The following is a 22,463-nucleotide window of genomic DNA, read 5'->3' as shown; positions in this document are numbered from 1 at the left end:
GGAAAAGGTTCCATTAGTCTGACTCAGGAAGAGCTCTTTAAACACTGGAGGGTACAACCTCAGAGCTGCTGCTGATAGCTGTGTAGATGTGGTTTGTGGATGGGGGAAGCTTAGGGGAGTTGGGGGCAGAACTCCCACTTCACATACTGAATTCATTTGGTGGAACATAAACATTTCTGGGTGATTTTTCTTGTATTTTTATACAAGAGTTAGATGGCCCGATAAACATGTGCAGCATCCAGACACAGTGAAATATCTTGGAGCACATGTGTTTGGTAAAATCAGCTTCTCCAGAGCATATTTTATATCCCCCCGGGAGGAACACAAAATAACCTCCTTCCCCTGAACTTGGACCAAAGGCATTCGTGAAATTGATCAAGTCTTGAAGCAACGGTTTTGTTTTGTTTTTCTGTAAAAACAGTGCAGTGACCACACTGAATGGAGGTCCCGCAGAGCAGGTGACATCTCATCTTTACTCGCTTAGCCATCGGTCTCATAGCCATAGAACTCTAGAAGATAGAGTGAGTTTGAATCACAAATCCACTAAATAGTGCATCTTGGGCAAATTGTACTGTTTCTCTGTACCTTCGTTTCCCCAATAGCACCTACCTCATAATCAAGACTGAGTCCATCCTTTTAAAACATTTTATCCATGAAAAATGGCAAGAAAGAGTGAGCCAGAATAAATCCATATCTCATGCTTACGTTTGTTAATAACATACGACATGTCATTGCCAGGAATCAGGAAGCCAGGGCAAAGGGGCAGAGTTCCAGGCCAGCCTGGGCTAACAGAAAAAAAAAAAAAAAAAAAACTTGTCTCAAAATAAGTAGATTAAATAGCCACCCAAGTGTTGTTAAGGCAGAAAAATAGTCATGAGCAAATTCCAGTACAGCCTGGACAGTGGAGAGAGATCCTATGGAAGAAAGGAAAAAGAGAAGGAAGGAAGGAAGGAAGGAAGGAAGGAAGGAAGGAAGGAAGGAAGGAAGGAAGGAAGGAAGGAAGGAGAAAAGAGAAGAGCTGTACTTGTATATATTTTTTTTAATTTGAAAGCTGATAAAGTTACATATAAAATAAAACCTTCCAAGAAGGCATCTATCGTTTCATATCCCATTATGTCCTCCTTATTACAATTAATGCAATTAGTCATAGCAAAGAGAAGCATTTTTAGATAACTGTAAGTAAAATCTAGTTGAAAGTCAACGTTTATAAACCTTTCACAGCTGTGCATATGTGTGTTTAATGTCTACACATCAATGGCTTGATATTTGCATTATATCTACTACTTCAAGAAACTGCTTCAGTCTGATAGTTTGCATTTAAACATGCAGTGCCCACCATGGAAGCAAGATATAAAACCGGTAAATAAAGTGTGATTAGTTTGGGAAAGCGGAGGAATATTTAGTCTGAGAAAAACCAACAGCATTTCGGTAGAGAAAGACTTCCCTCAAAGCATGTTAAACAGGTAACTCACATGAACCCACTGCAGTCCTGGTTACCTCCCAGTCCCTTGGGAGCTGGAAAGATGGCTCAGCAGTTAAGAGCACTGGCTGCTCTTTTAGAGGACTCAGGTTTAATTCACAGAACCCACACACCCATGTGTAACTCCAGTCCCCATGAATCTGACACCTTCTTTTGCCCCCCCCCGGTACCACACCCACAGAGTGCACAGAAACACATGCAGGCAGAACACCCACATACAGAAAAATAAAAAGTCTGAGCATGCCACTCGGGCTAATAACATTCTCCACAAAAGCCACAGACTAACAAAAACCCCAGTGTCGTGTATGAGAAACCTCCTTTAAGTTGTTGGTCAAGGTAGCCCAAGAGGCTCCTAAAACTATTCATATACGCTGTTGCTGTGGCCTACAGTTGCCTCCCCGAAGTTGAAAGTAAGTCTTATTGCTAAAGACACCATACACTTAGAACACAGGACTTGGAAGATTCTAGCCGAATCTGACCTGAAAGCCTGTGGTCTAGCTTCCATAGAACCAGAAGGTCCTGAGCAAGCTGCCAAGGGAGGGAACCAATTAATAGCCCTACCCAATTATGATGCCTCGAACCACAACAATGACATGGCTAGATATCCCTAAAGATACAGTAGTGGCATTCATATCTTGGCAGTAACCAACAATTGTCTAATTGGACTTAAGACCCACTTCACAGGAAGGAAACCATACCTGTAACTAGAAACAGGACCAGTGAGGTCATGGATCTTAGACTTAGATGCCACTTTTCTAGATCAGTTAATCCCTAACTGCACAATGAAACTTATCCTTATCTTCTCTTTACAGCAAACGTAAACCATTACAGAAAACCACACCTAGTCATAATACAAAGATCACCTGATCCTGGGATGCCAGCTCCAATGCTCAGGGAACATCAACCCCAAGGCTCAGGGAACATCACAGGAGGGGGAAAAGAAGAGAGATAAAAAGTCTCCTGTGAAATTGAGTCTCCTATGACTGGCAGGGAAGCATCCATAATACCTCAACAATACAGCTTCCTAAAGAAAACTGAACAAAGAACTACAGGGAACTAACGACAGCCGGAAGGAGGAGAGTTCGTTTCTCCCAGGGATGAGGACCCTGGTTGGCTCCCCAATACAAAGTGATCAGCCCTGAAATCAGATCCACCCAAGGAACACCAAGCATACTTACTAGGTTGAATTTATATAAAGAAAAAGAGGCCATTGCTTTGAAAGGGAAGAAGGGGGGACTTGGCAGGAGTTAGAGGGAGGAAAGGGAAGAGGGATCAGGATGTCATCATATTTTAATTAAAATGTTAGCGGAAGTCCCTCACTATGGTCACCAAGGGTGGGGAGGGTCTTATTAGGCCCCACCCCTTCCTGGGGGACTATAGTTAGTGGTTGCTGAGGGAAGGGGTGATGTAGGCACTGAGAAGCAGCCAGTAATGAAGTTCCCATGAGCGCTCGTGCAAGCAACCTTAATCAAATCAGTGGGTCACACACAAGGCAGGAAAGAGGGAGGGGCTTGTCAGAAGAGCGGCGGTGGGGGTGCAAGAAGGCGTAATGGGGTGAACATGACTGAAGTTCACCATACCAATGCATAAGACTGTCAACAGATAACTAGATAAAAGTTTTAAGGTTAAAACAATCTACTTCTTGTTGTTAGGTTTGTTTTTTACAGCGCAGGGGGTTGAAGCCAGAGCCTTGCACATTAGGTCGGTACTCTAGAGCTACCCCCCAAGCCTGGTGGCAACAAATCTTGAGGAAGTGAAAATGTAAAAATTAAACTAGCTGACCGAATTAGGCCAAACAAAATAAATTAAATTACACAAAAATGAAATACGTCTTTATCGATATATAAACAAGTGATGGGTTCCCCTATCTACTGAGGTTCATCCTGAACCCAACAGTCTACTTTTAAGACTCACTCAGCCAATTACTTTGCTGGACTGGTAGAGATGACTCGGTGGTTAAGAGCACCTGCTTCTCTTTCAGAGGACCTGACTTCAGTTCCCCGCACCCACACCAAGTGGCTATAACTCCAGCTCCCGGGAATCTGATAACTCTGGCCTCTGCAGATACCTGTGCTCACATGTACACACACGCACAAAATTAAAATATTTTTAACTGTTTTGCAACCACCAACAGAATAAATGATTCCAGAGGAATCATATCAAAGGATGCTAAAAACAGTTGATAAAGCTTTATTGAAACACAAGATAGTGACAGTGGTAGTTTGAACAAGATATCCGTTTAAGTCTTGGGCATTTGAATACCTGGTCCCCAGTTGCTGGCTGTATGGGGAAGATTTGAAGGTATGGCCTTGATGGAAGAAGTATGCCATTGGATGCAAGCTTTGAGGTTTCGAAAGACATCATTCCCATTTGTGGATCAAATCTGAGCGCCCCTGCCACCTGCCTTTGCTCCGCCACCAAGAATTCTAACCCTCTAAAACCATAAGCCCATAAGCTTTCTTTTTTAAAGATTTATTTATTTACTGTATAGGAGTGCTGTATTTGCATATACACCTACATGCCAGAAGAGGGCATCAGACCCCAGTAGAGATGGTTGTGAGCCACCATGTGGTTCCTGAGAATTGAACTCAGGACCTCTGGAAGAGCAGACAGTGCTCTTAACCTCTGAGCCATCTCCCCACCCCACCCCCAAACGCTTTCTTTTGTAAGCTGCCTTGATCATAGTGTCTTATCACAGCAATAGAAAAGCAACTAAGACAATAATACAGTCTCAAAGCATCTCTTTTAAAAATTATCTATAAGTTACAAAGGACAAAAGAAATAGCCTTTTTAATGGAGAAATCTGGCAGGCACTACAACCAAATGGTCACGACTGACATCAACAAAACACGATAAGGTGACATTATCCACCTCTGGAACCTCGCATGAGAAACCTCACTGTCTCTTATATTTTATTTCTCCCTTTAAAAAAAAATCTCATCGCAGGGAGATAATCACATAAATCACAATTTAAGGGCGGTCTGAAAACTAGTGCCTGCGTTCCTCAAAGATAGTGATATTCTAAAAGACTGAAAAGCTAAGTAAATAGCCAAAATGTGCATATATGTGGCTGAGTGAGAGAGTTGGCCATCATGTTAATGTCATGTTCAGCAAATGGTCCAACTGATGTCTGAACCAGGCATCACAGCGAATTAGACGAGTCGGCATGAGGAAAAGACCTGGGCTAATTAAAAGTGGCCCTGCAGCCGATTCCATCCCATTCCAAAAGCTGAAACTCTTCGCCAGGTGTGTGGTAGTCTTTGGATTACCACGGGTGGTTGGCGCATAGTGGAGATGAGTGTGTACTTACAGAAAGCCGTGCCGGCCTCTCCTCACTGGCTGCTGGTGGAAAGCTCTGCCTCTTGTTGATTTTTGGTGCCTAAGGAGCCATTAATTGTCATTGAAATGTTTGACACAGCTTCCCTCAAATGTTTTACAACAAAGTTGTATTTATATCTAAGCCAAGATTTGAGAACGGGCACAGGAAGCAAATGTTAGTGTTTACGCAATCGCTTTAGGCTGAACTTTAGGTTAGTTCTCACTGCCGAGCACACCATCTGGGATCCAGGGTGAAGTGTGCAGGAGAACATCTTCACGGCTCCCGATCATTCGTTGTCTAGAGCTTGCAGTCCAGATGCGTAAGACTGCAACGCCATGAGGGAAGAAAGTTCCAGATCCAGAACACAGAAGTTGGAGATGCTCACTCCGAGATGGGAGGAACACCTCGCTTCTACACTGTTTTCCTAGTCAAGGTCAGCTTGAACCAGGACACACCTCTCCCTAGAAGAAAAGTAAGGAGGCCCACAGCGCCCCTAAGCATTGCCCAGACATCTGCAGTCTTTGCTCCTGAGAACCCTGCAATCCACACAGGCTTGCTGCGGCTTGGGGACCAGCCTGGACGTCGCATCACCACACTACTCCAGGGAAGGAGCCTACATGGTATTCTGCTATCCATCTGTGGCCCAGGCGTGTGTCACCTTGCTTGTTGGGATGTATCCTGGGCCAGGGACCGCTCGTTCCTGCACCTCTGTCCCCGAGTCTTTGTTGTCATTCTGCCACGCTCACACACAGCGTAATGGATATCCCCAAGCCAACTTCCCACAACTTCCGTACTCCCTGGGGACAAGTTGCTGAATCTTTCCCAGGCAGCTGGTTTTGGCACCCTGCTCTTGACTGCTCAGAACCTACACCTGTAAGATGGACATGGCAGTACATATCTTATTAGCCCAGCACTTGGAGGTAAAAGGCAAGGAGTTCAAAGCCAGCCTGGGCTATATAACAAATTTGAAGCCATCCTGAGATCCCTGAAACCAGAAAGCAGTGAGGAGGAAGATGGGGAAAGAAGAGAGGTATAAAAGAACAGCCGTAACTTCCCAGTGCCAGGCCAGCACAGTTCCCTGCTGCTGCTGCTGCTGCTGCTGCCGCCAAGACTCCACACAGGCAGGGAAGCGGCTGAAATCTTAGAAGCCAAGTTTCCTCCAGAAATGGGGAAAGTAAAGTGCAGTGAGAACTGTGTTGAGCTAGCTGATGATTCCCACTCCAGTGTCAGTCTTACCACGTTCCCTGCACATGGATTAGAGTGTATTTCATTGCCAGCACCTTGCGGCAGAGTTAGTGTGGATACACTGAACCTGTGAAAGAGGACAGATGTAGAGGAATTTTAATTCGGAACAGGGCTGTTCTGGCAAGAGATCACATCCAAAGACCTTCTAGGTCTGTGTGATCCAGCTGGAATACAAACATGCCTTTAATCCAGAAGACAATAGGCAAACAGATCTGAATTCAAGGCCAGCCTCGTATAGAGCAAGTTTCAGGTAAAGAAAAGCTTAGGTCCAGGCATGGTAGTACATGCCTTTAATCCCAAACAATGAAGGTAAAGTTAGTTTGTAGAAGGAAGCACCCATGTTTGAAAGTGGTATCTAATTGAGTGGCAAAAAAAGACACAAATCAGAGAAATATTTGACAGAATAAAATACACCCAACTCTCATGAGAAGAGAGAGGAAAGGGAAGCTACTTATGAGGCAAAGCAGAGAGAGAGAGGAGGCAGTCTTACTGGGACAGTAATAGAGAGGCAGATTGCAAGTGAAGATCAAATGAGCCAGAGAATGAGAAGGATCCAAAGATTAGAAAAGATTGTAGAAGTTAGTTTGAGGCCAAGAAGAGCAATTCAAGGGTGGAGAGAAAACCAGACTGAGTAAGTCAACTAAATGGGAGAGGAATTTGAGCCAGAACAGCTGACTTGAACCAGGCAATCCAGAGCTCAGTAAGAACAAGAAAGGGTGAGCTTAGTAAGAAGTAAATATCGGCAGCTGAAAATGTTCTGGGCCTAGATTAGATCATATGGAGGCTAGAAGCTTGCAGGACTAGGCCTCGGTTAGCAGACAGAGGCAGTAAGCCTCCCAAACAACAACCGACCAGGCAAATAAAAGTTCCTTTTACACACAGATTTGTAAAAAGCTGTGAAATCAGAGATCGCCATCGCCTTCGAGTGACAATCTCTAAAATAAAATCCCCCAAACTGAGTCCTTTCTCATTTGTGGAACCAACAGCAGTATTTTTTTTATTATTATTATTCAAAGAGAAACACTTTCTTTGTATCAAAAGCTGACCGAATCTTTGACTCAGTAAATCCAGGAAATAGTGTTTTGATGGACATGAGACTTCAGATTTTAACAGACTCTTTATTTTTTTTTATTTTTGGTTTTTGGTTCTCTTAGAGACAAGGTTTCTCTGTGTAGCCTTGGCTATCCTGGACTGGATTTGTAGGCCAGACGGGACTCACAGAGTTCTGCCTACCTCTGCCTCCCTGAGTGCTGGGATTAAGGTGTGCACCTCCTCACCCCGCTTCTAACAGACTTTCTGTGGCAGTGGGAGAGGGCCTCCCTACATCAAAATGATGCAGTGTGGGGGTGACATCGTGCAGGAGGCGCCATGATCACCTGAGGGAAATAAGCTTTAGCTCTCGCTGCCTGTGTCTTCTACAAAGCCTTTCATTTCACCTTAAAGGAAGTCGGTGATGTTGAATTACTTTTGTATCATTTTTGACATCTTAAATAACTTTTTAAAAAAAAAAAAAGGAATTGGAAAAACGTGCAATAACACAAACCTATCTGCTGCTGAAAAGGATAAGATATTTCATTCTCTATCACAAGATTCACTGGGCTACACACTTCAGGGAGACGGTAATTACAATGTAACACAGTTGCTAAGTCCAGATTCATAAAGCATCGTGTATTCCTTCCCTCCCCCTAGAATCCCCGGAACCCCTAACACACGCCCATGAATGCACATATACCAGGCAGGCTCATAAGCATTTTCCAGAACCCAGATCCCAGGTCACTTCCTAATGCAAGCCTGATGGAGAGTCACTCCCTCCATACCACACTTTGACTCTGGACGTTGAACACTTATTTCCATGAATAAGTGAGATTTGTCAATTTGTCTTCATTGTTTCTAACACTCAGCACCCACAACAGTTCTCTCCTGAATTTGTTCCCTTTTATTTTTCTCCTGACTTAACTTCATGACAACTAAAGCCCTTCTACGAGTGCAGACCCAAAGCCATGGACTTACTCACACACTCCTCCATATACAGGCTGTTCACTGGACCTGTTCAGCCTGGAAATGGCCCATCTGTCATGGTTTCTATTGCAAACACCCTGGTGTAGACTCCATCATCTCTCTCTTACCTGAGGACTGCGACAACTTTCATGGGTCCCTGTTCTGCCCTTTCTCCTGGAATCTACTTTCAACACTTCCGAGGAGGTGTTTGTAAAATATAAGCCACTTCTGCTCAAAACCTCCCTAAGGCTCCCTGTTCTACTGAGGAAAAGATGCCTTCGGTTACAGAATGCTAAGTGATCTGACCCTGGCTTTTCTCATTTGTCGCTCACTGTCATTTTTACTTAATGTGGCAGAGCAGGGGGCTCCGCAAGTGTGGGCAAAGTGCACACGTGTGCACTTGGGGGCCAGAGATCAACTTTGAGAGTCGTTTCTCGAGAGCCAGTGTCTCTCACTAGAACCTGGGGCTTGCCAATTAAGCTAAGCTAAGCCAGCAAGGCTCTGGGGTCCACCTGTCTGGGCCTCCTCAGCACAGGGATTGCAAGCATGCTCTGCCACGCCCATTTTTTCCTCAGTTCAGCAAGCACTTCACACACACCCCCCACCTTCACTATTTATACTCTTCACTTTGGTCTGCTGTTCTTCCAGTCAGTCAGACGCGCCCTGTGGGGAAACAGGATATGATGCTCCCTGTTTCTCTCTGCTTGAAATGTTTTTCAGCATGGCTCCATGGCTAAGCCCCTCACCTCCTGGACATCTGTGCTCAGAACCACTGTTTATAGTTGCTACCCAGGCCTCCTTCACTGCTTCTCTTCCCCTCTGTCATGCCCCATCACCTTCTAATGTACTATGTGATGCTCACTCTAGTTGTTGATAGCCGTTTTCACACCCCCATCTCTCTCTAGAACATAGTGGAATCCTTTTGTCTTCCATGCTGTACTTCCAATTGTGGTTGCATCAAGTCATTGGCTTACCAGGGAAGGCTCCCTCTTGTTAACAGTGGATGTTCTACAACAACAATTTAAAGATATTTTGGGGAATCCTGGTGTGCCCTGGCCCAGCATTTTGGCTAACAGAAGATATGAAGCATATTGTGTCCTCTTTGATACTTTAATTACAATTAAATTTTAAAGTCATTTGTATTAAGACTATAATCACACTGGCAGTGGTGGCACATCCTTTAATGCCAGCACTCAGGAGGCAGAGGCAGGTGGATCTCTGTGGTTTCAAGACCAGCCAGGGCTACACAAAAAAACCCTGGCACAAAAATTCAGTAAGGTGATGAGCTGTTCCTCACACAGAAGGTACAAGATGAGCTAGGATTGTTAGGGCAAAACAGAACGGTAAAGCCAAAGCAGCAAGCAGCAGCCAATATTTGTCATTTCATTTCTTCTTAACAACAAAAGGCTCCATTTGCAGCTGCTGCAGAATACAGACAGGACTCCACTCCTCTTGGCCAGTGACAAAATAAACATCTCTAAAGTTCTTTCCAGGAAGCCCATTTCTGAGAATCTGAAACTACCTGACTGCACTCTGTGAGAGCAGACTTTGCAAAGGCCACTGGGCTTCAGTGTTCAGAGACAAAAAAAAAAAAAAAAAAAAAAAAATGTGGCCACTCTGCATTCTGTAGCCCCTGGTTTCTTAGCTTCTGAAAATCAAGAGAGAGAGAGTGAGAGAGAAGGGGGGAGGGAGGAAGAGAGAAAGGGCAGGAAGGAGAGAGAGAGAGAGCAAAGGACAATATCTAGTTCTCCTGTGGACACTGTGGAACAAGTCTCAGGCAGGATTTGATGCCTTCATTCCACCTAAGTCAAGCCCACCAATCCTTACCCTCTCTGTGTTTATTCAGTGAATTTAAATATAGAATGGGGCCAGCAGGTGAGAGCACTGGTCACCAACCCTGATGATCCTACTTAAACCTTTGGAAACCACACAGTAGAAGGAAAAGCCCTTCTGGACCCCTTCTGGACCCCTTCTGGACCGTCCTCTCATGGTCATGTGCTCACATGACACAAACATGAATGTACATTTACATTCATACAAAAATGAATGTAAAAAAAACGTAGAATTACTTCCCAAAATCAGCTAAAAGCTATACATAAAATTTAATTATCAACTTTACACTAACTTTCCTTAGGGTACTTTATTTTAAAAATCATTTTCTTCAACTCTAGCAAATGCTAAAGTGTTTAGAATGAAGTGTTTAGAATGAAGATCTCTACCATTTGCTTTTAAAACCATTAAAATAATAATAATAAGATAATCCAGGCCTGGTGGTGCAAGCCTGTAACCCCAGCTATTTAGGATTGCTGAAGCAGGAGAGTTGCAAGGTCAAGGCCAACCTGAGAACCTGCCTCACAATAAAAGCTTTGAAGGGGCCGGTATGAATGTAGCTAACTTTGTACAATTCCATGTCCAGCACTGCAAGGAAAAGTAAAATAATAATAAACTATTGAATCTAAATAATGAATAGCCTCTGTAAGCTAAACTTTACTGTACCTTGAAGTTTTTATAAAAAAAAAAAATTAAAATTGATTAACTTACTTGTTGAAAATTGTGCATGGTAGCTAAATAGAAAGTTGAAAGGTACTCAAAAATACATAACTCCCTAAGAGAGGGCAAGGGAGAAAGCAATCAAAACCTACTATATACACAACCATTGGCTGAGCTTCTTCATCACCGGACACACACACACATACACACACACACACACACACACACACACACACACACACACACACGGTGTACAGACACACACGCAGCCAAACACTCCTACACACAAAAATAAAAATAAAACTTCTTTTAAGATGTAGATTTTAAATGGGAGGGGAACTGGAGAGATGGCTCTACAGTTAAAATTAGCTGCTCTTCCGGGGGACCCAGGTTCAGTTTCCTTCACCCACACGGCAGTGCACACTATCTAAAACTCCAGTTCCGGGGGTTCTGATGGCCTCTTCTGTCCTCTGCAAGCCCCAGGCATGTAAGTGATGCACAGACATAAGTGCGGGCAAAACACTTATACACAGAAAATAAAAATAAATGTAAAATAAAAAAGAAACTGTCTCATAACAAAATTTATAGACACACACACACCTATGGATCCTGGTAAGCTAAACATAGGAAAATCACTCCAGTTTCTAACTCAGGGTGGCCACCATTTCCCCAAGCATGCTCTGTGAAGGCCAGCCATCTTTCGCCTCAGTTTTATGTCTTGACTACACCTGATGAATCATTAAATCATGTTTTCTTCTCCCCTTGGTTTTCTCATCTAACACCAATATGTGATTTTTTTTTTAATCTCCAAAGCTTGAATAATCCACAGATCCCATACCAGACCCATAACTAAGCTAGGGTCCCCTTTCCACCAAGAAGGTAAAGTCTGGTTGTGTCTCACACTACTGTTTCATATCTTCTTGCTCATTAAAGGTCCGGAGACTTGCGGCTCCCCTCTTACCACAGTTTTCCTCTCGAGACTCCCTTTCTCTAACAAGTATGACTTAGGATTCTTCTCTGCCTTTATCCCTGCCTCCACTTCTCTCTGCCTCCTTGTCATCTGCAGTTACTCTCCCCCATCTCTATTCATACATGCTTCCTTCTCTCTCAGCCTGTGCATCAAAGCAACCTTTTTATAGGCCAAGCATAGGTGGCATGGGGGTACCTGGCCTGTAAGCCCAGGACTTTGGAGGTTAATGCAGAAGGCTCAGGAGGCTTTCAAGGTTGGCCTCTGTTACACAGCAAGTTTGAGGAGGCCGTCCTGGGCTACCATGAGACTATCTCAAAAAAAAAAATCAAAATTAGCAAACAATACAAAGAAAAAGAGGAAAGGAGGAGGAAAGAACCCTTGGAAAAACAAATAAAGAAAAGCAATTATATCCACATCAATGCTTGACAAGATAGTGATGTCTGATGAAACCGAGATTCAGAACAGCATCCAGTGAAAACTTCAGGACAGCCTCTTTCAATAACTGCTCAATCTTACAGCTGGGTAGTTATTCCCAGTGTGTCGGGAAAACGTGATATTGTGAAAACATTCGGCCATAAAGCTATTGTCATGTTTAAAAACAGGACCGCTGTAGAGCTCACAAACTACTTAGAGCTTTGTTTTTTGTCATTCGTAATAAGAGATATTTTGTGTGGGGAAAATAAAACAAAACAAAGCGTACGTCTATAAACCTACCCCCTTTGAAAAGGAAATGGTTCTTACCTGACAAAACCCTGGAGGCTGATCTTTTCAGTTTCTCCTTGTCCTCATCACTTAAGAATCTGTTTAGCCCTAGGAATTCCCCAGCACCCAGGGAGCCTGAAGGACAGACACAGCGACAGACCAGCTTTCCCAGTGTTTAATACTCTCCAGAGAGGGGCGGAGAGGGGAGGCTGTGTTTGCGCTGTGGTACAGGTCCTGCACTCATGCATGCTTTATTGCCATTCACCAAAAATGGTGATTTCCTGTAAGCACTGGCCTTGAAAATGAGTACACAAACATACCGAGAACATTCTCAGAAAGGGAATTTTTTTTCATCACAAGCATCCCTAATTTATTTTTTTTTTTTTTTACTTTCTGTGAAGACTCTAAACTATAAGTTTCTTGAAAGTGTTCATTCTTGAGTCATCCACATGCCCTATAACGATAAGCCGTATACATACTTGATCTCAACACAATATATATATATATATATATATATATATATATTAAATGGACAAAGAAAAAAAAACTAATGAATTGGACAAGGACAAACAGTCCCTGCAACTGTAACACTGAACTAGCGAGTGATGACATTCATCTTGCATGCTTTAAACAAACATTTGACAGTCAAAAGAAGCTTATTAGTGTGGCCATGAGTTAGACTTCGAGGTTGATCATAGCTTGATTTGGATGGCTGTGATAAACAACCACGGCCAAAAGCAATGTGGGGAGGAAAGGGTTTATTTCATCTAACGGTTTATAGTTCCTCATTATGGGAAGTCGAGGCAGAAACTTAGGAACCCGGAACCGGGAAACAAATCAGAGTCCATGAAGAAACACTACCTACTTGGCTTGCTCAGTTTGCTTTCTTAGACAGCTCAGAACCACCTGCCTAGGGGAGGCTCCACCCACAGAGGGCCGGGCCCTCCCACATCTACCTTCAATTGGGAACAGTCTTCAATCAGGACTTGCCTATAGGCCAACCTGAGGAAGAAGTTTTCTCAGTGGAGGTTCCCTCTTCCCAGATGATGGTTCACTGACAAAAACAAAACAAAACAAAACAACCTAACCCGTACAGAGTTAAACTGCTATAACAGAAGACCTAACAATTCGGCTAAAGGAGGAAGACTTATTTCTTACTCACACAGGTAGGTGTTACGGGTCAGCATGTGGCTGGCGTAGCCCAGTCGTTCAGGGATCGAGGCTAAGGCAGACAGCCGTACTCAATAACCTGTTACCTGAGATTCCTACACGCATCACCCTGACAGCCAATGGGAAGGGTGAAAGGACTGGGGACTTCCCCTAGACAAGAAAAACAGAAGTTACACCGTTTCCACTCATGTTCTATTCCACAAAGCATGGACGCTTACCATATATGCAGCTACCAAGGAAGGTGTGAGATTTGCGCTCCAGTTAGAAAGCCGTGTCCTCAGCTCAATTCTATTATCATGTCGAAGCAGCGGGAGGAGAGACAAGGGGCTGAGGAATTGGCTGTCATCACCATTACGATTTTGGACATGCCACCATTACCATTATCTTAGGACCTGAGGGCGCACGCTTTGGCATGAAGTTCTACTTAGTCTCTGGTATAACTATTTGAGGAAATGGGGTCAAATGACGTTTCCTGAAATAAACTGTCACTAGAAAGACAGCCTGTCATTAAGAGAGTTGAATTCTCATTTCTCAGTGTTTTTTTTCACTCTTGATAAATTTGACAGAAAACCTAAAGAGCCTCCTACACGGAGAATTAGCCCCAGAATGATGGACCAGTTCATCCTTCACCAGCTTACTTATCTGTGACACGGGGATAACAGGAGCAGGAGGCTGTTCCGACTGGAAATGGAGTTCCTTAGCACATGGGTGAGAGGCAGCCATTGCTCACTCAGCGTTCTGATTTCCTGAGGAAAAAGTAAGTTACCCTGCTTAAAATCCCACAGTACAAAGTCCAAATACTTAAGGCCACAATGGCTCCTGGCGCAGCCCTCGGCCTTGATCCAAGAAGCTTCTTTCTGCAACAAACGGTGATTAATAGAGAGACCGGCCGCTGGTCAAGGTTCTGAGAGCTAACTGTTGAGTGTTCGTCTGCACAGGGAACGTCCTGGAAGGCAGAAAGAGCGTTAGAACCAGATGAGGTGGAGGAGAGCCATAAAAGTTCTCTTAACGAGCATGGCGTGGCCATTGCAGTCAAGAACTCCTAACAGCTGGGGAAGCTAGATGGGGCCTACAAAAGACTGGGCCCGTCAACGCTCAGCCTTGGATCTGGGGGTGCTCACGGTGCCCTCCCCACCACCTCATGCCCCGAGCTATCAAGTTCAGTCCTTCTGGGAGCCCTCTGGGAAACCACACAGCATGACCCTTGGAGGCCGAACATTGAGGAGCCCTTACTACCGCCCATTGGTTGCTTCCAGGACAAGGGTAAAGCCTGGCATTTCCAAGCTACCCTGTGAGCAGGCTCAGTAAACTCCCTGAGCGCAGGAGAGAGTCTGGGAGCTGAGGCCTGGAAGCTCAGAGGCCGAGCGTGAGCCTGTGGCTTGTTCCAGCTGCTGGCGAGACGCCAGCGGGTTCAGAGACACTCTGTGAGATCAAATTCCCGCACAACCTTCACCTTCTGCTGTTGAAAAACAAATTTATAGCAATACCCGCTGCTGACCTCACGGGGGCGTAATGGGCTTGTCCCCTGCTTCAGGTTTCCCTCCGCAGACTGTAAACTGTTCAAGAAGGAAGGACTGTCTCATTCACGACTGCTGACTCTCAATAAACAGCCCCAGAATAAAGAGGTGAGCAGATAACCACCTCAGGAACACACTTAAACTCCAAGAGTCCTTCTCCACATTCTTGTAGATGTCATGACATTTCCACCCCAAGTTACTTCCCGGTGCCAGCCCGGGAAGCCAGACTGTTGTTTCCAGGGGTGTTCATAGAAACACCCGATTTTCTGTGGGGAGGTTGTCCTCTGTGAAGCTGTTTTTCAAAATTCTTTTTCTTTCTTTTTCTTTCTTTCTTTCTTTCTTTCTTTCTTTCTTTCTTTCTTATTAACAAAAGGACATGAAGAGACTTGTTTTCAAGAACACTGGTGTCAGAAACTCGACTGTTAAAAATCGCAGTGAGAATGAAACACCTCCTTCCTGCCGGGGGCATCGGGGTCATTTGAACACAGCCTGGATTTCCACCCCAGGTGCACGGCACCAGATAAGGGATTGGCGCCCAGCTTTCTACACGTGTCTTCACTTTGTAGTTTCCAAGGAAACGGAGATCCAAAGTTCTCATCTCAGCCTAAGCCTGACGTCAATCTCCGCAAACACATCCCAGCTTGCCTTTTCTCTGCTGCGATTTCAGCCAAACCTCACTCCTCCCCAGTGCTATGACAGGCTGTGTCTCCCCCTATCTGGCCAGGGACCCCGAGGCCTCTCTGCTCTCTGGTGGGGGGATCCCTCTGGCTAATTTTGTTGACATCAGCATGGTCTTTATCCGATGAATTTATCCCATGAACTTATTCCCGTTTAATTTTGTTCTTTGTTTTTGAGACAGGCGTAACTGAACATACTGTGCATACTGCCGTGCTCTAGCCAGTTTATATACAGCACAGATTATTGGATCCAGCCTGGTAGACATTGCCATCAAAATCACATAGGGTCAGACAGACAGACACACAGACACACAGACACACACACACACACACACACACAAATGGGTAGGTAAATGTCAATCAGAAGCCAATCAGGATTTTTTAAAAGACTTAGAAACTTTTAAGGTATAATAAGCTTTGATTCCGTTTTTCATGGAGCTTTAAGGTTTGTTTGTTGTTACTGTTTATTTTCTTTTGCTTTGCTTAAAGAGAGAGAAAGAGAGAGTTTGAAAGAGAGACCTCAGATCCCTGTGGAGATGGAGTTACAGGCAGCTCTGAGCTGCTCAGCATGGGTGCTGGCAATCATACTCCGGTCCCTCTGCAAAAGCCGTAGCCACTCTGAACTGCTGAGCCATCATCCCCCCAGCCTGTGCCTTATTTTGCTTAAGACAAAGTCTCACTCTGTAGTGCAGGCTTGCCTGCAACTCACAGCGGTCCCCCTGCTTCAGCCTTCCAAGTGATGGGCTTACAAACCTGAGCCCCTACGCAGAACTTGAAGAGCTTTTGAAAGAGACGGGAGACAAAGGCAGGCAGGCAGTTCTCTGAGTACAAGGCCAGTCTGATCCACAGGACAAGTGTCAGGCCAACCAGAGCTACACAGTGGTAACAACTCTATCTACTCAGGGCATTCATTGGGAGCTACCAATCACAGAAAACAGTCCACACCACACCTGACCCAAGAGTCTGCATGTGACCGTGGCTGGCCAGTAACAATCTTGCCTTAGTCACCACCACCACCACCACCACCGCCGCCACACACACACACACACACACACACACACACACACACACACCCCTCTTGCTATGAAGTTTTAAAGATATGTGCTGATGTTTCCTGTTACCATGGTTTCATCTTGGTCTCTGACTTTAAAGCATAAGAAAAGAGAGAGAGAGAGAGAAGCTGAAATCCTGGATTCTGCTCTTTCCACACTCTATTTCACTCCATTTTATCTTGTTTTGATTGTTTTGTTGGGGAAGGGCATCCTTCATCTGCTTAAACTGGCTCAATGTGAATTTTGGTCACTCATGAGCCACGAGCACCATCTGAGTTCTGCATAGACACAATCAAGGTTTTTCTCCTGGGCACTAAATCATGCTTCCTGGCTTGCCATCCACACATTCCCTGAAAATGCAAGGTTATGTTGCTTCTTATTAAACCACAAACCTCAAAAAACAAGATGGTTTCATCTCGTCCTTTATAGCCAGAAATCCTAAAGCCAAACACAGCACCTAGAGGGGAAAATACATTCACAGTCACAGAATTTAACCTGGGAATGGTTGTATAGATTATGTAGTCAAAACCGTTTAGAGGAGCTGGGCAGTGGTGGCACACACCTTTAATCCTAGCACTAAGGAGGCAGAGGCAGGTGAATCTCTTAGTTAGAGGCCAGCTTGGTCTACAGAGTGAGTTCCAGGACAGCCAGAGCTTTGGAATGAAACCCTGTCTCAAAAAGAAAAAAAAAAAAAATCTTTTACAGGAAAAGAAAAAAAAAAAAAGCTGTCTTCTAAGACAGTGATGCTGTTTGCCTGAGGAACACCACGTGAGCCCTTCCCAGACATCTTGGGTAACTGAAATCTAGCCTCTGATCCCTTTCCATTCAGTCTGTCCTTTAATCTGGAAACTGCCTTCAACGAGAACATCTCCATTGCCCTTCACTATTGGGAGGATGAGGGACTGTGGAGGGAGGAATGATGGCCTCAAGAAAGGAGGGAGGACAATGAAGGGAGATAATGGAGCATTACCAAGGAAGTAAGACCACTGAAATCATTTCGGAGCCTGGAGGTTACACCAGCAAGAGGTCAACCGCTTTGGAAAAGGTAGAAAGTAGTCAATAAGTCTACAAGTTTGACTTGGTGGCAAACTCAAGAATTCTAAGATTTGGTTATAATCGCCATACTGTTAAATATAAAGGTCTATGTCTAATTCATTAATTAGACAAAGCTGGTCACAAACATATAAATTCTTTCAGAACTGTGGTAGTGCATGCCCTTAATCACAGGGCACCAGAGGCAGAGGCAGATCTCTGTAATTCAAGGTCGGCTTGATCTACATCGTGAGACCCTGTCTCGAAGAACAAATAGCAACAAAACCTTACCTCAAAATAAAAAGCAAACGGAAGGCTAGTGTATAACCCAATGATAGACTGTTAGTATAGCATGCATGAGGCCCTGGGTTCAAGTCCCCAGCAAAGAAGAAAATGTGACAAAGATTATGCTTCAGGGCTAGTGACGTGGTTCAGTTGGTGGAGTATTTGTGGAGCATTCACAAAGCTCTGGCTTCCATCCCCAGCACCACCCACACTGGGCATGTAGTATGTGCCTGCAATCCCAGCTTCCAGGAGGCTCTTGAAAACAAGAGGATCAGAAGTACAAGGCTGTCCCCAGGAACAACTCTGAAGCTAGTTTAGTAGTCGTGACCACCTGTAACAGAGAGGCATGAGAATATCAATCAATGTCTCTCTGATAGTAAATTTTTACAAGCAGAAACAAAAACAAAATTACCCATGGGGCTGGAGAGATGGTTCAGTGGTTAAGAGCACAGCACTAGCTGCTTTTCCAGAAGACCAAGTCTTAGTTCCCAGCACCCACATGACAGCTCATAACCATCTGTAACTCTAGTTCCAGGGGATCTGACACCCTCACACAGACTTACATGCAAGCAAAACACCAGTGCACATGAAATAAGAATAAATAAATCATTTTTTAAAACTACCCATGATAGAGCTCTAGAGACTTTTTTTTCCATGTCGTGTGTATAATGTACATAAAGTCTTTAAAACACCTACCCAAAGACAGTACATGTGGGTTTTAGTTTTCGTCTATGCTGCAGAACAGCGGTCCTCAACCTGCGGATCAAGACTCCTTTGGGAGTCAAATGACCCTTTTGAAGGGGTCACCTAAGATCATCAGAAAACACAGCTATTTGCATTCTAATTCATACCAGTACCAAAGATACATTTAGGAAGTAGCAACAACAAAATAATTTTATGGCTGAGGGTCACCACAACATGAGCAACTGTCTTACAGGGTCACAGCATTAGGAAAGTTTGGAACCACTGCTCTAGGAGAAGCAAATTGCCCTAATCTGAGGGGTCAGGTAACATTTCATCATAAGTCCACATGGCAAACGTGTCTCAAACAGTCTCTTGTCTTCCTCTATCTCCAGCCAATGCCGGGAATTTACAAATTAATTCAGTGGACACTGGAAATGCATTTTCTTTCATAAGATCGGTGAGGTTGTGGACCTGTGTGTTGGATGCCACTTAGAGATGCTCCCCATCATTACACCAACAGAATGGAAGAAGCTGCCCGGGGCACACACAGGCAATTAACAGTCACTGTGCTTCAGGATTACTGCCTGAGACTCAGCCAGGGCTCCTTGGGTACGCTGAGATTTCACTGTCAGATGTCGGATCAGCCTCGCGTTCGGACGGACTCCGCTCTCTCTGCCTAGTGATCAGATCTATGATACTGTCCCATTGCCCTCTATCCCTGAAAGATCAAAGAAAGGATCCCTTTAAGTCTGTAGCTCAGTGAACCAATCGAGTTGTTTACAGGAGCATGGGCAGCAGCCCCAGCACCAAAGAGCCGAGCTGTCCCTTTCCCAGCAAAAGTTACCTGCTTGCACATTCCCAGGGAGGGGAGGGGCATCTCGAACCCTCGCTGCTTCCACAAGTCAACGGCAGGCAGCCGGCTCAGTCCTGCGGAGGGGGTCTCAGCTGAGTGGACACAGCTGCTCTGATTTATGATGGCAATGATCGCATCCAGCCTGGAGGAAACTGCCATCCAACTAAATCCTCTCCTCCCACTCGTACATTGTTTTTCATGCCTCTGTTCATCAATGTTCCCTGAGCCTGGGGGGGGGAGGGGTGAAAAAATAGATGGTTATTTTCTCCCATTTTGGGCTGAGCATTGAACATAGTGATGGTCACTAATTTCCGGGCAGTCTGACTGGTTATGAGTCTCTGCCGTAGCCACCACCTGCTTCAAAAAGTGTCTCCGACCATGGTTGACATCAGCAATTATCTGTGGGTATAAGTACAAACGCATAGAAGGCAATTTGACAATCACGCTATATCCACTGAAGACAACATCATCAGTAGCTCCTGCACTGGGGCCTCAAATTATGCAGCCTTTGCTTCAAGTAATTAGAATATTACATAAGGGTCTTCCCTCTCCCAGCAGTGGTTAATGGCTGCGAGATCCTTAGGAAGGGGCAAAGCCTTGTGTGCCTCACATGCCTAGTGAGCATCACCCCCTTCCGGGAGGGAAAGGTGGTAGACCTTATGAGGGTTCCCTGCAAGCGACCACAGCTGCTCTGATCCAAGACAATGAGGATCATCTCCAACCCTGAGGAAACATCCACACAACACCAAGTAACAGGGAAGCAAGAAATTGACTAAGAAGCTGCCGACTACAAGGAGGAATGGCAAGTGAGCCAAGACTTGGCACTGAGTCTTTCTTTCTTTCTTTCTTTTGGTGGATTTTGGGCTAGCTTCAAGATCGCTATGTAATGGAAGACAACCTTGAATTCCTGATCCTCCTGCCTCTACCTCCCAAATGCTGGGATTATAGGTATGAACCATCAGCTCTGGGCTTCTAACAGCTTGAACAAGAATGGAATACAATGGTTTGTGTGGCTGCTCTAGACCAGTGCCTAGACCATATCGGTGGGTCCCGTTGGGGCCGTGCCTGGCCAGAACGAGGTCTGGCTGCCCGGTCTGGTGCGTCACCTTCATCTTGACTACTCACACAACCTTTGTCAGACGCCACATCTCAGGCTGTTCCTAGCAACGTAATTCTGTCCCTTGATGGGTTTCCACTGCCTCAGCTTACCTCTCAAACCTAAGAACATTCTGGATGCTTCTATAAAGCATGATTTTTTTTGGTTATCAATAGTCATGATTCTCATATACACAGTTAATAAGCACATGTCAAAGTTTTATTCAACCTTATTAATTCAGGCATGAGCAGCTGAGAAACCCGACTTGTGTAAAATCAGTGGCCAAAAGGATGATGAACTAAGAATAAATCAGATACAGTATTGATTCATTTTTCTATAAGACAACAAAGCTCTAATCTGTAGGGTTAGCTTCTCTACTGGACCAAAAGAAAAGATTCCTTTTCAGTTCAATTCAATTTAATCTCTAAGCCTTCAGAGCTGTAAAACACGCAAGATCTAATCAATTGTGGATGGTAAGTCAAAGAAAATTACATTCCTGAGAGTCAGAATGCCCTAAGGCAGCCTTGTTAGAGAGCACTCTAGCATGGCATTAAAATGCCAGACCCATTACTTCATCCCCACATTTCTCATAATTTTACTTAGCAGTTCCTCTTTTTTTTTTTTATTTCCAAATCTGCCCTCCTAAGACACCGTTATAGGAGTTATATTCCATTTACAGAGTCTGGGGATATAGTTCAGTTGCTAGTTGTGGTGGTTTGAATAAGTTCATGTGTCTCAATTCTTAGTCTCTGGTTGGTGGAACTGTTTGGAAAGGATTGGGAGGTGTGACCTTGTTGGAGGAGGCGTGTCACCAGGAATGGGCTTTGAGGTCTCAAAAAAGCCACACAAATTCCCAGTCAGCTCTTTCTGCCTCCTGCTTGCTCGAGAGATGTGAGCTCCCCAATGTTCCTGCCACACGTCTCTGCTTGGCCTTTGCTTGCTCCAACCCTCTAGGACTATAAGCCCAGTTAAATGATTTCTTCTATACTGCCTTCATCATGGTGTTGTATCACAGCAATAGAAAAGCAGCACTTGCCTAGCATGTACCAAGCCCTGGGTATGATCCCCAGCACCCCATCAACTGGGCATGATGGCACATGCCTGTACTCTGAACACTTCAGAGGTGAAAGCAGAGTGTAAAGTCAGCATAGACTACATTTTTTGTCTCAAGAAACAAACAAAAATAAACAAACAAACAAAAATCTCTAATACAGACATGAAATGGCCACTCTTCCAAAGAACCTGGGTTTGGTTCTCAGCTCATGAACAAACATCTGTAACTCTGGTTCTAAGAGCTACCTCTTCTGGCTTCTACATGCACCAGGCACACGTGTAACACACATCCATACATGCAGACAAAATATCCATGTACAATTTTTTAAAACTATATACATAAAGAGATGGTTGGATCGATGATGGATGGATGGATGGACAGATCCCGCATACGAACACTTCATGACCAGTGGACATATCCATCATGTTTGCCCAGGTCTCCTGATTGACTTCATATATCACCTAACTTTTTCTGTCAATAGTCAGATTCCAAATCACACATGAAGCACAGTTTTGGACTCTACAGACCCAAGGATCTCATATTTGAGCGTTTATTGAATCCTCTGGGGTATTTTGATTCCCAACCTGAAAGTTACAGTTCAGCGTTTTTATAACAATTATCTCCCAGTGAGTCTAAGTCCTTTTTTCTCTAATCTCTAGACCAAAAGTTCTCTTATTTCTGATTCTGTCCATTCTTGACTCACTTCATTCCCAGACTGATTTGTGAGGATTCACAATGGGATAAAGAATTTGCAAACACATACATGTTAATACTATACCCTTCCTCCACTCCCTCCCTAACAGGAAGGACCAGAACTAAGACGCCTCCTCCTTCTTCCT

This window comes from Meriones unguiculatus, chromosome 6 (assembly GCF_030254825.1).
Source record: "Meriones unguiculatus strain TT.TT164.6M chromosome 6, Bangor_MerUng_6.1, whole genome shotgun sequence".
Classification (NCBI taxonomy): domain Eukaryota; kingdom Metazoa; phylum Chordata; class Mammalia; order Rodentia; family Muridae; genus Meriones; species Meriones unguiculatus.
This window is presented reverse-complemented; position numbering follows the sequence as displayed.